The sequence below is a fragment of the Podarcis cretensis genome, assembly GCF_951804945.1.
Source record: "Podarcis cretensis genome assembly, chromosome: 2".
Classification (NCBI taxonomy): domain Eukaryota; kingdom Metazoa; phylum Chordata; class Lepidosauria; order Squamata; family Lacertidae; genus Podarcis; species Podarcis cretensis.
The window spans coordinates 77,839,109-77,855,283 of NC_137171.1; the positions used below are offsets into that span (position 1 = coordinate 77,839,109).

Consider the following 16,175-nt stretch of genomic DNA (forward strand, 5'->3'; position numbering starts at 1 on the left):
TTCATTGTAATACCTCTGTACTATTTTCCCAAGAAGCTCAGGACTGCACACACTGGGTTACCCATTTAATTCTCTCATTCAGCAGTGAGGTATGTCAGACTGCAAGACTGTGTAAGTCTTGTGTTGCTTTCTTCGGTCCAATGAAGGCTCGTTACGTGTACTTTTAAACCAAACTGTTACAGAGTGAAAAAACACACATCATATTTGCCACCATTCTTCCTTTAGTGGATAATAAGAACCTTGTTTCATAAAGTTTTACGGTGCCGGATTTGAATAGCGATTCCTTCAGACCATACTTGTCCTATGATATTTTTGTAAGGTCAACAAAAGTGCTTTGTACAATATGCTTCTGCCTTTAGTTTGCTTTGTCTCCATTTTATGAGTGAAGAATTCACCTTCACACTGTTTTGAAGATCTCATTAGCAAAAAGTTTAAAGAGAAAACAGGGCAATGTTTTCACATACATCATGCCCTCTATACTGAGGAATCAGTAAGTTTGAGCTGTCAGCCAGAGTATAATTTGATTTTTTCCCCTAATTCACATTCCACTGCAGTTATAATTAAAAAGAATATTAATCTGCACAAAGTACATGTACTTCAACACCCTTATTACTGCAGAACTTTGCAATAATTATGGAGTAACTTTAATCACAAACTCTATGTTAATCCATGCTGGTGCAGCTCATTAAAATAATATGAACATGCAGTCTTTGAAAGTTCACAGTACATTTGTATTTGTGTTGCTTTGTTCTGTTTGCAGAATGAAGCTGCTCTACCTTATAGGTACAATGCTGTCCTGTGCAATAAATAAACCATTTTCCCCAATACGGTATCTGGCAAAGAGCTACACAGCTGGAGTCTGTTCCTTCCCTTTCTTGTCTTACATAACAGAATGTACAAGTAGGTTCAGTTCCTCTGTTTGTTTCCGTCTTACAAAATTTATCTACCTACCTATCTCTGAACAGGCTCCCCCAACACTTGTCTCATATCCCTGTATTTGATGCAAGAGAATTTGTTTTTAAAAACTCACATTAAATGTTGAAAATTATTTTCTTTTTAACTTCTCCCCCCCCCCCCAATCCAAAATTAGATTTGAAGCTTAGAAAGTACATACCAAACCGTGGGACAGATGGCTGCTACTTCAACAATCCTGGAAACATTTCAGAGGGAAAACCAACAAATGCAATTTGTGTGCCATCAATAATTCCTTACCAATTGTCTTGCGTATAACCATACAGTGCATATTGTTGGGAGAGACAGAAAAACCTGCAGATGTAATCAATCAGAATTTGGGCCAAAATATTATGAGCCATGTTTACAACAACTAGCAGTAGTTCTAAGCTACTGAGTTTGAAATAACTTCAGCTTAAGGCCTTTTATATGATATGTAGACATCCAAGCTGAGTCCTTTCTCTGGTGTAGGATGGTGGTAATGTTGACATCTCTCTGCCATTAATAATAAATATCATGCATTGTGTGTAGTGATGCACTGCCACAAAATTCAGCAGAATCTAATGGTCTGCTGGTGAAGTAAGTTTATGTCCCTAACTGTGGTGCTTGAAAAATCAGTCCCTTTTCATTTGGAAACTATTACTGAATGATACGCTCTCAGGTTATCTAACCATCATATTATTGCCCTACTGCGTAAGGAAAACAGACTTTCTTAGTCCATGAGGTCCACACTATGTATGTATCTATGCTGCCTATAAAACCACTGAGCAAGTAAAAAAGCCACTGTTTCAGACATTTACTCCCGGTTTCTCATAGTCACCAATTCCATTCTCTGTCTCTGAAAGATTCTCCCATTATCAGTCAGGAAAGATTAAGAGAAGCAAGAGGGCTAAAGAAGATTTTAATCTGTGACTAAACTAATAGCTCCTTGAAACCCTGCAGACCATTTGCCCTTCAAGTTCTCTCTAATGTCTTGGAGAACATTTTTCAAAGTTCCTGATTGCCAGAAGCATCCTTGATTGGAACCTAATGCTAAACTATCACTTTGTCCCTCATCACTTTTCCACCATTCCCAGTTTTCAGTTTCTCTATCTCTCATTGCTCTTGGCTGCTAGGGGGTGGGGTGGTAAAAATCTTTCAAATGTTTTCATACTGTGTATTGGGGATGCATATCTTGTTGCCAACAGAACATTCTTGCTTTGCAATAGACATTTATTCTAGTTCCATAAAGCCCCATAGACCAGGCATGGGTGCCTATGAACCTGTCATTCCTCCATAGTTGATTTCATCTAGCTGACAGATCCCCATAAATTGCCTTATTTCATCTTCAGAGAATGCATGAGTGGAAGACTGGTATTGCACCCACTAGACGCACCCCTAAATACCAATGCAGTCACTCCCCATGCCCACAGCGGCTACAAATTCAGCATCAGAGTCGAATTTCAGTCATGGAAATGTAAAGTTAATTATTGTGTGGATCACTGTGGCCAAAGCTCTAAGAATGGCCTTAGCTGCTGAACTAGCTGAAGCTAGTGCTCCATGTCACTAGGGCTATCTGGGCCCCTAGTGACAGCTGAGTCGAGGCAATACTTCCAACTCTCTTGGAGCCAAACTGGATATGATTTAATACAATTACTGCATTTTTAAAAAAAATGTTAAGTAACAGTATTGGAAAGCCTGAGAAGCCATGCCCCCACAACATGATTAAAATAAGGTACCTCCCAAACATGCCCCTTTGAAGTGGAAGGGAACAGAGCCTCCAGTTGCCTCCAGGGAGGGTGGGAGGCAATTGTGACTAAATTCTTTAGTCTGCATTTTCCACAATAAAATCGATGTTTTGAACCAGTTTGGCATCCATAGTAGTAGCTGCAGCAACATCTTATTCGCCCAAAGCCAATCTGGGTTTCAGTAATAGTAATGTTCTTGTTTTTTAAATGTTGATTATGAGTTGCAAGATCATAATTTTTTAAGGAAAGCACTCCTGGTCAGAGGTTGAAAAAGCGAGTGCTAATATTACATTAACAGAGCTGTTTATTTGAAGCGTAACTTTGCTTCAGTATGATTTAGATTCTTCCAGAGAAGCCTATTAACCTTCTCTTTTGGTCCCCTGGCACAATTCTGCCAAGGTTATTCCTTTACTTGCAGTCTTTTGTGAAATGAAATGTACTCTGTGCCCTGTTGCTGCCTAATCTTTTTCGGACAGGAGGGATTCATTCTTGAGATGCTTATTGGGAGCTTTTGTGTAATGGGGTTCTGTAGGAAACAGCGAGTTTAAAATAAAATGAGCATCTCCAGCAACTTTGCATTTGAAAAGCAATATAGTTGGAAAAGTTAGAGTGGAAAAACTATTGTTATATCAAGCTGAAGCATTGTCATCTTTAGTCAAGCGGCCCGGGAACAAAGATGCTACATTCACCCTGGCTGCAGGCCAGTATTTCCCTGGTTTTGTATGGATGGAAATTGGAAGCATACCTTACTACTGCACCAGAAAATGTTAGAAGTTCCCAATTTCCTGCTACGACAATGTGCAGGCATCCTCTTAGCCATCGTGAAGCAGACCCGTTAATATTTTCATCAGCTTTCCTGCCCTCATCTTTGCCCAACCAGTAAGAGATCAAGAATAAGTCTGTGCTTCTGGGATTCTCTGAGCATTAAAGGAGGATTACAGTGATAGTATGAGTTATATCAGGGAACCCCAGTGCGGTCTTGCTTCCTGCCTTAGGATATTGTTGCTGTCTTACATTGACAGAAAGAAGGACAAATATGGCATGGGGCCATATTCTTTCCACTGGGCATAGCCAGCTTCAACTCTTCTTGCAGAACACAGAGATCCCTTAGCACAGGGGTCAGCAATTTTTTTCAGCAGGGGGCCGGTCCACTGTCCCTCAAACCTTGGGGGGGGGCGGACTATATTTTTTGGGGGGAGGGTGAACAAATTCCTATGCCCCACAAACAACCCAGAGATGCATTATAAATAAAAGTACACATTCTACTCATGTAAAAACACCAGACATTTTAAATAAAAGGGCACATTCTACTCATATAAAAACACTCTGATTCCCGGACCGTCCGTGGGCTGGATTTAGAAGGCGATTGAGCCGGATCTGGCCCCCGGGCCTTAGGTTGCCTACCCATGCCTTAGCACATACGGTAGTTTGGGAATCACCTCTGCAATTGTAATTTCTATATAACATTTACTGGGGCAAAGATTTTGTCTTCATTGTTCTGATGTTTGTCCTATAAATGTCTGTCAAACCTGGTTACAGCTGCTTCCTTAATTGGTGCCTTCTAGAAAGAACATTGTCCTAAGCAAGGAAATGACTGTCATTTAGAATGTGTTGATTTATACGTATTCTCCTAGGATCAACCCTTAAGTGCCTTCAGTCTATTGAATCACATGTTCTGTTGCATATGGACCATTTCCTGAAGTCAGATTATACCTCAAGCAGTATGTCTGCATCTGGGTAGTTAACAGTAGTTTAAAGAAGGGGACAGCATGGGCATTTTAATTTGCAGACCAATCGGATGGGGTATGTTGATTTCAAAATACGTTATTTTACAAGTATGTTAACCACGTAGCAGCTTTGGTTTCCTTTAGTAAAGTTAGTGTAGGCCAAATTCTCAGGTTTTCAAAGATGCCTGTGCTTAGACCATATAGGAAAATTCAATCGGCCTTAGTTTATAAGCTTTATACACACTTTCAAGAACACTGAGATCCAGTTCTGACCTCAGTGCGAGAACTGATGTTACAGGGAACCAGGCAGAGGGCCTTCTTGGTAGTGGCGCCCGCCCTGTGGAACTCCTTCCCATCATATGTCAAGAAAATAAACAACTATATGATTTTTAGAAGACATCTGAAGGCAGCCCTGTATAGGGAAGTTTTTTACCTTTGATGTTTTATTGTGCTTTTAATAATTTATTGGGAACCACCCACAGTGGCTGGGGCAACCAAGTTGGATGTGTGGCATATCATTATCATTTGATGCAGACACCTTGTGTTGATAAAACATTTTGCCCAAGGCCTCTCTATCAAGCCACTTGGACTCTCCATAAACCCCTCCCCTCCCCAGGCCACAGTGTGGGTGGTTTTCCTGCACAGGGTTACCAAGCCGAGGTGGCACAAAATTGAGAAAATCTATAATTGAGAAGATCCATTTTTGGCCTCACTCATATTACCAAAGTTTGCCCCTGCCAGGACACTTTCACTACTCCTGCACTCTGCCTGACTGGAATGTGTCCTTGAACCATGATAACTCCTCTTGATTTCCTTTCCCCCTCTGACCATTGGCATTTGATGCCACCAAAAGTTTTCTTGCTGGAGAACATAGCTCTCAGGCTGAAATGTTTCTACCTGCTTCCTATTTACTGATTTTTTGTAGAGTTTACCCTGTTCCCTTGGTTGGTTATTTCATAAAAGTTACTTTAGTATTTTTTCCATAAAGTAGAAACAATTTATTCAAGCTGCTTAGTACTTTGAACAGTCACCCTGGAGCACTTAGCAGAAAGTGCAGGCTTACTTGGTTGCTTGAAAATCTACTGCTGTATACTCCTGAAGCCAAAGGTTTTGTCCATGAACTTTGTGCACATTCATAAATTGTGCATAGTGGGGTTTTTTCCTTCTTCCCCAGAGTTGTGAATCAGTTCTGGAAAGCATAAAAACCTTCTCCCAATGTTCATTTATTTCTTTGTACATGAAACTGGATAAAGGAGAAAGCAAATCTAGCTATGAGTGTCCAGTACATTTTTTAAAAAAGAAATAAATATGACTGCCTTTCTCTTGGGGTCAGTGGTATTTTGTGCCAGTTTTCTGTGTTGCAAATCATCAGAACAAGGATTGTTCTGGACTTTTCCACCTAGTGTGGCATTTCTATGTAACTTTTTTTTAAAATATTCTTGCACAGCTCCTGAATCAGTGCTTTTTGGTGCAAGATCATCAACTTTTATGTCAGGTTTAACAAATTGTCTCAGCGTGAGGCTGCTTGCCAAGGAGGTGCCAGATTTATTTTAGAGAGAAATCAATCAGTAATTTTTAGTTCCTCTTATCTCTCTATCTGGGATCATTGCCCCAGCAAGGTCATCAGCTAGGTTACAATTTAGATTGTGTTGATGTTTTGGTTACACCAGATGGCTGGTAAAGTCCACCTTACAGGTGTAAGTTGTAAGTTGTACTGATTCTGTTTCAAGGGCAGTGAGGGTCATACAGGGTGTGCTTATATACACTTGCTGCAGTGATAGTTGGCTCCAGATGTATTGCCTTTGCCTTGCCTTGATGCTGAATCAGAGGTGATGCAGAATGAGGAGAGAGTTCTATGAAATATTTTTTCAGGATCCCTATACAAGCAAATCATCTAATAGTCAGATTTGTTTTGGTTAGTGAAAATCATACGTTTACAGAGTTTCTGCTCATTTCCCACTGCAATCCTCAACCCCTACCAACAATAAAATATTAATGTAAGAAAAGAACAATGTGGACCTGACTGATTAACTGGTCAAATTATGAATATGTCTCAAAGATACTGTACAGAGGCTACTAATTATGCTATATTTGCTAGATGATTAGTAGGGGTGTGTGTCAAAATTTGATCAGTGCATCATCACCAAAGAAGGGTAGAAACTTTAATGCCAAATTGTTCAGTATAGCAACCTTTTGCCAGAATAAATTTGAATATAATATATCTGAAACTGGATTTAGAATCAATATATTCTAGGCTTCAGAGTGTTTAGTACTGGCTACTTAATTTATATTATCTTTTCACTTCTATTAATTTGGTGTGAGGAAATGCTTTCTTAAATAGTAGTGCTGCATGGATCTCTGATGTAGGTGGTGTATAATAAAAGCACCAGAGAAGAGAGTCTATACCAGGGGTCAGCAAACGTTTTCAGCAAGGTCTGTCCCTCAGACCTTGTGGGGGGGCCAGACTTTTTTATTTTGAAAATAAATAAATGAACAAATTCCTATGCCCCACAAATAACCCAGAGATGCATTTTAAATAAAAGGACACATTCTACTCATGTAAAAACATGCTAATTGAAAACTTAAGAGAAGCCCTGCTGGATCCTACTGTGCCCAGTATCCTGCTCTCACAGTAACCAAACATATACCTGTGGGAAGCTCACATGCAGGACATGAGTGCAACAACAAACTCCCCACTTGTGTTTCCCAGCAATTCATATTCAGTTACATACTATCTCAGCTACTGAAAACCTTATCCTCCATTAGTCTAAACCCATACTAAAGCCTTCTAATTTGGTCGCCATCACGGCATTTTGTGTTAGCAAATTCCATAGTTTAACCATGCACTGTGTGATGAAATACTTGATTTTGTCTGTCCTGAATCTTCTAATATCTTCACTGAATGACCCCAAGTTCTAGTATTATGAGGGAGACTTTTTCTACACCATGCATATTTTTATACAGGCAAGTTGCACCTTACACTTACTATACTTGCACAATTGCAGCTATATAAGTGTCGCCGAAAACAAGTGATTTCTTTTAAAAATAATGATGCTGTGGAAATTCCATGTGCAAGGGAAAAGGGGGGCAGGAGAGAGGGAAAGAATTGGGCCAGCAATCCCAGCAGTCTTTGTGGGAGTGTTTGGGCGTGGTTGGGGAATTGATGGAGTGTGAAGAGAGAGCGGAGGAGGAAGCAGAGAACTTTGGAGGGAGTTGGAGAGGGAGAGATTTGCAGACGAGTTTGGAGAGACATTGGAGGAGGTTGGAGTGTGGAGGAGGTGGTTTGAGATGGTGATCAGAGGAGGCTGGAGAGACTTGCAGAAGAGTTTGGGGAGAACATACAAGGTAATGCTTGATGAGCTCAAGAGACAACAGCGGCAGCTGCCAATCACCATATTTCTCACAGCACACCCAAGCACTTATTTTGGCTATTGGTCAATCACCCTTGTCCTCTTATCATCCCCTGAAGCTTCATCCAGTGATGAAGAGGAGAAGGAAGACTAAGAGCCACATTCATCCCTCATCGTAAGTACAGTAGGGTTTTAAAATGGCTTTTGTAGGTTTCATTCAGGCTTTATACTATTTTCCCTATACACATGATGACCAGGAACATACCCCCCATGTAAGATGTGAGTTACCTGTATATCTCTATTATTACATTTTTTTTCTAAATTAAAAGGGAAATTGCTCCAGCACTTGATCATTTGGGTTACCCTTTAAAAAATATTTTCCAGGTTTGCAATGTGCTTTTGAAGCAAGGAGACCAGAACTGTATGACCAGAACTGTACACAGGGCCTTCTGGCGGTTCCCTCATTGCGAGAAGCAAAGCTACAGGGAACCAGGCAGAGGGCCTTCTCGGTAGTGGCGCCCGCCCTGTGGAACGCCCTCCCATCAGATGTCAAAGCGATAAATAACTACCTGACATTCAGAAGACATCTTAAGGCAGCCCTGTTCAGGGAAGTTTTTAATCTGTGATATTTTAGTGTATTTTTGGTTTCTATGGAAGCCGCCCAGAGTGGCTAGGGAAACCCAGCCAGATGGGCGGGGTACAAATAATAAATTATTATTATTATTATTATTATTATTATTATTATTATTATTACAATCTCACCATATATTTGCATAATGACATTATGACATTGGCAGTTTTATATTCAATCCCTTTCTTAATCACCCCCAACACAGAATTCACCCTTTTCACAGCTGCTTGACATTGGTCTAGGTACATGTGTGGTATGAAGAAGAAGAAGAAGAAGAGTTTGGATTTGATATCCCGCCTTTCACTCCCCTTCAGGAGTCTCAAAGCAGCTAACATTCTCCTTTCCCTTCCTCCCCCACAACAAACACTCTGTGAGGTGAGTGGGGCTGAGAGACTTCAGAGAAGTGTGACTGGCCCAAGGTCACCCAGCAGCTGCATGTAGAGGAGCGGAGACGCGAACCCGGTTCCCCAGATTACGAGTCTACTGCTCTTAACCACTACACCACACTGGCTCTCTTGGCATAAGGCAGCTTCCTATGTTTCCAAATTATTATGATTATTTGTTAATGGATTTATGTGACAAATTTGTATACTGCCTCCGCCAAATGGTGTTATTTTATTACAGAGATAAATAAAAAGTAATATAAAAAGTAAAAAAAAATAGTATTAACCTGGCTGATGCAGTTCTTTGCTATTGAAAATGCAGATCTCACAAATGAACATGCACTGGATGCATGCTTGCTCATTCTCCTGGTCTCTACTTGTCCTCCTATGCAGCCATTGGGTAGAATCTGGGACAAGGAAGCAGGGAATGGAGAGAGAGAGATCGAGAGATTGAGAGATTGAGAGATTGAGAGATAGATAGATAGATAGATAGATAGATAGAGAGAGAGAGAGAGATCCTGTATTTCTTTCCATTCACACTGTCCCACCTGCATGACAATATAACACTGCCATCCTGATAGACCTATTAAATCTGTGATCAAAGGATGACCTCCAAACCATCCTAAATATCTTCACAGAAGCTTATGAAAAGCTTGGCCTATCACTCAGCATCCAAAAAACCCCCCAAAGTGCTGCACCAACAAGCACAAAACAATCCCTCTGCAGCGCCACAAATCCAACTCAATGGTGTAATGTTGGAAAGTGTCAATCGCTTCTCCTACCTGGGCAGTTATCTTTCCACAAGGGCCGACACTGATGCTGAAATCCAGCATCGCCTGAGCTCTGATAGTGCAGCTTTCTCCCAACTGAAGCACAGAGTGTTTGAGGACCGGGACATTTTCAGGAAAACCAAAATGCTTCTTTACAAAGCTATTGTACTAACAACCTTACTGTATGCTTGTGAAACATGGACAACTTATAAATGCCATCTCCAACTCCTTGAAAGATTCCATTAACGGTGTGGATCCAGAATTGGCCTCCACAGTCACTTACTGACTCACTGTTAAGACTGTCTTCATGGAAAACAATCTTACTTGGCTACAAGTGATCACCAAAGAAGATTAAATCTGTGCCAGTCATGAATGACATCATGGAGCTATGCAATTATGCCTTCACCAGGTGACATATCTTATTAGCATTTAAACTGAGAGTATTGGGGGTGGAGACAGGGAAAAAATATTGGCGATCATCTCTTTCCCCAGGAAATGACAGGCTATTCACTATGGAATCATGACATACACTCATATCCAGCAATCCGGTCTTTCCTTGCTGGCTCCCCAAATGGAATGTGCAGCAGTAACTAGGTCAAGCAGGCCAGGATAATAATAGACATTGGTGAAGTTACAGCAACAAAAATTGTTTTCAGCATAAGATGCTTATTACCGTTCTTATTTCACATCTCTGTTTGGGAAGAAGATGGTTTTAACAAAAAGCAAGCAGATTAATGGACAAACTACACATATTGTTAGCCACATAATGTAGTTTGGCATTACATGCATAATTTGTTCCTGTGTATAATTATTTTAACTAGAGGGAGCACTTACAAAGGGAAGATCAGGACCAGGGCTAGCAAATGATATGCATGGAGGGGGGTAGCTCTTTCCTACCACACAATGATCCCAATCAAAATGGTACCCCCAGAAGCTGCCCTGGAATAGAGGCTTACCTCCTGGAGCTAAAAGCAAGTTTTGGGCATTGTGGTGTTTTTTGTTGGGACCGTGGTGTGGGTGGGTCATGCAAAAGGGTTAAACTCCTCCTCTCCATGCACTGCGGTACAGATCCCAAGTGGCCCCCTTGCCACCATGGCTGCTGCTTACAGTTCTAAAAATGATACACACAATGCAAAATATACATTTAACATCACTTGTACTTTAGCCCTAAGCTGATGGTACGACTGGAATTCAAAGTGAAACACCAAAAATCCTTTGCTTCTCTTACTTTCTAAAAAAAAATAATCATAATGGAGCTAACATAACAGAATGCATCAAATTCATAGATACTTTAAATATCTCAGGCACTGCCCATTCAACCCACTCTCTTAGTGCTTAATTTTTAAGATGAATTGTGCTGGAGCTGTCTATAAATATTTCCTCCTTCATGGAAGTCGCCATCCTTAATTGGTGAAAAATACACAGCACTGACAGTAAAACACTCTGCACAAGCTACTCTTTATTATTGCTGCACCCAAGCAACAGAAAGCAAGTTTAGGAGCTTTGTTACTGTATTGGGAAGATCTGGCACATGTTAAGCTGCCAAGTGTGATTTAGCAGTGTCTGATGGTATTTTTCTGTGACTAATAAGTAATATATTCCTGCCTACTTTCACCATTGTTAACTTATGGAACATTTGTTCCTGCTTTTAACTGCCAGAGTCTTCAAGCAGTCACAAAATTTGGTCTCAAATATATTTTTTAAAAATGATACATTTTAATGACTACTATGCTGAGCTCTGGGATGCGGGTGGCACTGTAGGTTAAACCACAGAGCCTAGGACTTGTTGATCAGAAGGTGGGCGGTTCGAATCCCCGCAATGGGCTGAGCTCCCGTTGCTCGGTCCCTGCTCCTGCCAACCTAGCAGTTCGAAAGCACGTCAAAGTGGAAGTAGATAAATAGGTACCGCTCCAGCAGGAAGGTAAACTGCATTTCTGTGCGCTGCTCTGGTTCGCCAGAAGCGGCTTAGTCATGCTGGCCACATGACCCGGCAGCTGTACGCCGGCTCCCTCGGCCTGTAAAGCGAGATGAGCGCCACAACCCCAGAGTCGGCCATGACTGGATCTAATGGTCAGGGGTCCCTTTACCTTTACCTATGCTGAGCTCTAGGAATACTTGTCTCCCACTGCCACTCCATGTTATCGACGCAAGAGTTCTGTAATGTAGGTTAGGCAGAGACCAAGGTCACCCAGTGAACGTCATAGCAGATCTGAATTGGAGTTTTCCCAGTCCTGGACTGACCCTGTAACCACGACAACATACCGACTCTCAGTTGACCGGTTCTCACATTGCTAGTTAATAGAGAAAATAGCTAATTTGGGCTGATGTTTTTTTTTTTTTTATAAATATTTATTGAGATTTTTTAAATACAAAATGCAAAAATAATAAACAATATGACATGTATCATAACATATTTTCAAAGCTTCTTTGGACTCCCTCACGTCTCCCGCTCCCACTTACATCATTGTAAAACTTTTTCCAGCAATTTATCATCTTGTTTACATTCTTAAATCTCGTTCATTTAATTTAATCTAATAATTCTCCAAAAGGTTTATATTTTCCTCAATCTCACTTATCATCCAAATTACGTCTAATTTAGTGGTGCTCAATTATTTATGGTCTGGCATCCTTCTTAACATTCAACCAAATTACAGTATTTTTGTAAATAAATCCTAAATTTCTTCCAGTCTTCTTCAACCCTCTCCTCTCCCAGGTCTCGAATTCTGACGGTCATCTCAGCCAATTCCATATAGTCTATCAGTTGCATCTGCCATTCTTCCAGTGTGGGTAGATCTCGAGTTTTCCAGTGCTTGGCGATGAGTATCCTTGCTGCTGTTGTTGCATACAGGAAAAAAGTTCTGTCCTTCTTTATCACCCTCTGGCCGACAATACCCAGGAGAAAGGCCTCTGGTTTCTTGGGGAAAGTATACTTAAATACCTTTTTCAACTCATTATATATCATTTCCCAGAAGGCCTTCACTCTAGGGCACGTCCACCAGAGGTGAAAGAATGTTCCTTCATTCCCTTTACATTTCCAGCATTTGTTATCAGACAAATGGTATATTTTGGCAAGTTTAACTGGGGTCATGTACCATCTATATATCATTTTCATTACATTTTCCTTCAAAGCATTGCATGCAGTGAAGTTCAACCCAGTGGTCCACAACCTTTCCCAGTCCTCGAACATGATATTATACCCAATGTCCTGTGCCCACTTTATCATAGCCGATTTAACCATTTCATCTTGTGTATTCCATTTTAACAGCAAGTTATACATTCTTGAAAGTACCTTAGTCTTAGGTTCTAGCAGTTCTGATTCCAATTTCGATTTCTCCACCTGGAACCCTAACTTTTTGTCATTTTTGAAAACTTCTTTAATCTGAGCGTAGTGTAACCAGTCTCGCACTTTATCCTTCATTTTCTCCAAACTCTGCAATTTCCAATTGTCTCCATCTTTTTCTAAAATTTCCCAATACTTTGGCCATTTGGCCTCCATATTGGGTCTTTTTCGGGCCTTAGCTTCCAGAGGTGATAGCCACCTTGGAGTTTTGTTTTCCAATAAGTCTTTATATTTTGTCCAGACATTGAACACTGCTTTTCTGACAATATGGTTTTTAAAGGCCTTATTGATTTTAACCTTATCATACCATAAGTATGCATGCCAACCAAAAGCATTGTTAAAACCTTCCAAATCCAATACATCAGTGTCTTCGAGAAGTAGCCAATCTTTTAGCCAGCAGAAAGCTGCGGCCTCATAATACAACTTTAAGTCCGGCAGCGCGTCGGTTAATATCTTAAACTTAATTCTGGGCTTTTTGCCCTGCCAGACAAACTTAGAAATATCTCTCTGCCACTTCCGGAAGCACTCCGTCTTGTCCACAATCTGTAGTGTTTGAAACAAAAACAACATTTTTGGCAATACATTCATCTTAATAGCAGCAATTCGGCCTAACAAAGAAAGTTTCAATTTTGTCCAACTATCTAAGTCTCTCTTAATTTCTGACCAACATTTTTCGTAATTATCCTTAAATAGACTCAGATTTTTTGCTGTTATATTTACCCCTAGGTACTTTACTTTTTTAACCACATTAATTTGGGCTGATGTTATGGCACTTGGGGTCACTGCATCCCCCAGTGACATGCAACATGCGGGAGTATCATGAGGCTTCATCTTGCTTTCTCCTTTTATCTGACTTGAGTTACATGGATAGATGCTTGTGGTTCTGTATCAAGATAAATGCCTGCTCCTAAATAAATCTTAGGAATAATGTTACAGCAATGTATGACCTGCCTTACTGCGTCCAAACAGTAGTGACATTTCTCCTGGACATGCAATATTGCTAGGTCTTGCTTCAAACACCACGTTTAGAGCAATGGGATGCTAGGGCCTATTATGTACCCTGAGAACTGCCTAAAAGCTTCTCCCAGTCACAGGTGGTGCCTACGTAACATGAGGGGATAGCGCTCTCTCTGTACATGCTCAGAGGAACCCTCGTTGCTACTTCGAAGCCTTGGGATTGGGTGCTGGGTGCTAAACTCCGACCAGCCCTCGCTTGCTGCTTCTGTTTCCCCAACCACCTGCGCCTTTTCCCCCCTCAGGAGGGAAGGAGGAGGCTGCCTCGGCGTTTCCCCCGAGGAGAGCGCGAGCCCGCTCGTTTCGCTGCAGGGTTCCCTTTCCCCTCCCCCGCCGCCCTCCCTCCCTCCCTCCGTCCCGGCTTTTCCACACAGCCCAAGACTGGCGGAGGGAATGCCAGAGCGCAGGAAGACGAGCGCGGCAGCAGGGGGAGAGCTTGGAGCAGCAGCAAAAGCGCCGCGCGCGCGGTTGGTGGAATCCCCGCGCGCTGCCGCTGCCTGTGAGGAAAAGAGCGGCTCCCTTTTATCCTCTCTGAGGTGACTTAGCAACAGCTGCTGCTGCAGCAGCAAGCATCCGCGCGCCCTCCCGCCTCAGCTAGTCAGCGCCAGCGGCGGCGGCGGCGGCGGCGGCGGCGGCTTGACTTCTGAGGCGCGCTTTCTCTCCTCAGTCGCCACCTCAGGTAAGACGAAGGGAACTTCCCGCGCTGCCTCTGTCTGTTCGTCACGCTGTGAAGCACTCTTTTCTTTCTTTCTTTTAATGGTGTGTGTGCTTTCATTATGTTTGATTGTTGTTCTCCAACGGGACCTTTTTTCTAGCCTCCTATCCTCCTGTTGCAGGTGCTTCCGGATGGCGCCTTCTTTTTGCCGCAGGTTTTTTCCGCCCCCCCCAACCCCCGAAAGGTGCTCCTGCCGGGCTTTATCGTAAGGTGACCTTGAGCTGCTCGGTGGGCTTTTCAGGCGGCGGGGCCGGGATTCGCAGTGCGACTTTGGCGGGGTGGCCCGGCCAAGTGAAGGGCACAGGGGAAGGACCCTGGACTTGGTCCGCGGAGGCGAAGATGCCTGGAAAGGGCGCTCTGGACCAGCCTGCAGCCAGCACGTCCCGAGCTCTGCTGGGAAGCTGCTCTCTGGGAGACCCAGGCTGTCCTCCTCAGGATGCTGACCTGGGGCTGGGGGTCCTCAGAAACCAGTGGGGCTTGCTTCTGAATAAGCAGGAATAGGACTGAAGGGTGGACGTGGGGCGATGTGGTTAAATTTATGCAACAAATATGTTTGTGTGTGTGTGTGTGTGTGTGTGTGTGTATTTAAAGGAAAAAGCCAAGCGCCTCAGAACATGTTGCACAAGGAGAAATGGTAAGGGACCTTTCATGTCATTGGGCGACTGGAACAATATTCCGCTGTGGAAACTCTGGAAGGGCAAGGATGCAATTCCCCTTGAGAAAATGCCTTTGGATGGATACACCAGCAGAGCTGTAGCTAATTCAAGGCTGCCCTTAATTTTATAAGCACCAACTGGGTTGATAATGGCAGGGTTCTTCTAGGGAAGGGAATTTCCAGATGGCAACATCTCCCCGGCCCGGTTTTTGAATGAATTGTTGTTACTTTAAGGCAATTTGTGAGCCTGGCAAATAAAGGCATTTCAGGAGCTTAACCTTAGTAGCTGATCAAGAGGCATTAGAGCAAAACAATTTAGAAATATTTTTAAAGAATTGTTAAGAGTTTTACAGGCTGCCATTCTTCAATGGGAGTAAGAGAAGCAAGCGCACAGTTATTGCAGGCTGGGACTATCTCTTGCTCGCAAGGTCAAGAACAAAGTAAAACTTTGTCATGGAAACATAATGTTCTGTTCCCTGTTTCTCAGTGCAACTGTATGCAATAAACGAAGAATGTAAAAGTGGCCTATGAGGCATCAAAACAGTGTATTGCATTACAGCTTAGTTCACTTCTGCAGTAAGTAAACCTGGCGCTGCCTTTCAGTGTGGTACAGTGGACCAGGGTGAGCTCATTTCAAATCTCTCTATCCAGCCAGAAAACTCTTCAAGTGACCTCTCTCTTTCTCTCATCTATCTCACAGGGCTGTTGTGAGGATAAAATTAATTTGAATTACTTGGAGGATGTGGGAATGGTTTTGTAAGCAATTTGTATGGAACAGTATTGTCTTGCATTTACAAACCAGTAACAAAATTGGAAATCCACACATTTTCTCACCTTTTCCAGTGGCACATCTTATTCTCTGCGACTCCATGTTCAAAATACTGCTCTGTCAATAAAGGAATGTTTTTTAAT

General features: G+C 42.2%; 1 protein-coding gene and 1 long non-coding RNA gene across 14 annotated transcripts in view; one reads left to right on the forward strand and one right to left on the reverse strand.

Moving 5' to 3' along the window:
• Positions 1-16,175, reverse strand: part of LOC307211090 — a 387,208-nt gene that overhangs the window by 333,341 nt on the left and 37,692 nt on the right. The window lies entirely within an intron of this gene.
• ATP2B2 (ATPase plasma membrane Ca2+ transporting 2) overlaps positions 14,332-16,175 on the forward strand; it is a 361,888-nt gene continuing 360,044 nt past the window's right edge. For 4 of the 13 annotated variants that reach the window (XM_079967269.1, XM_079967264.1, XM_079967262.1 and 1 more), the window contains exon 1: positions 14,333-14,572. The gene's annotated coding sequence lies outside the window, so the exon portion shown is untranslated. Of the gene's footprint in view, positions 14,573-16,175 lie in introns of all 13 variants that reach the window. The other 9 variants (XM_079967260.1, XM_079967277.1, XM_079967275.1 and 6 more) reach the window with 3 other exon arrangements.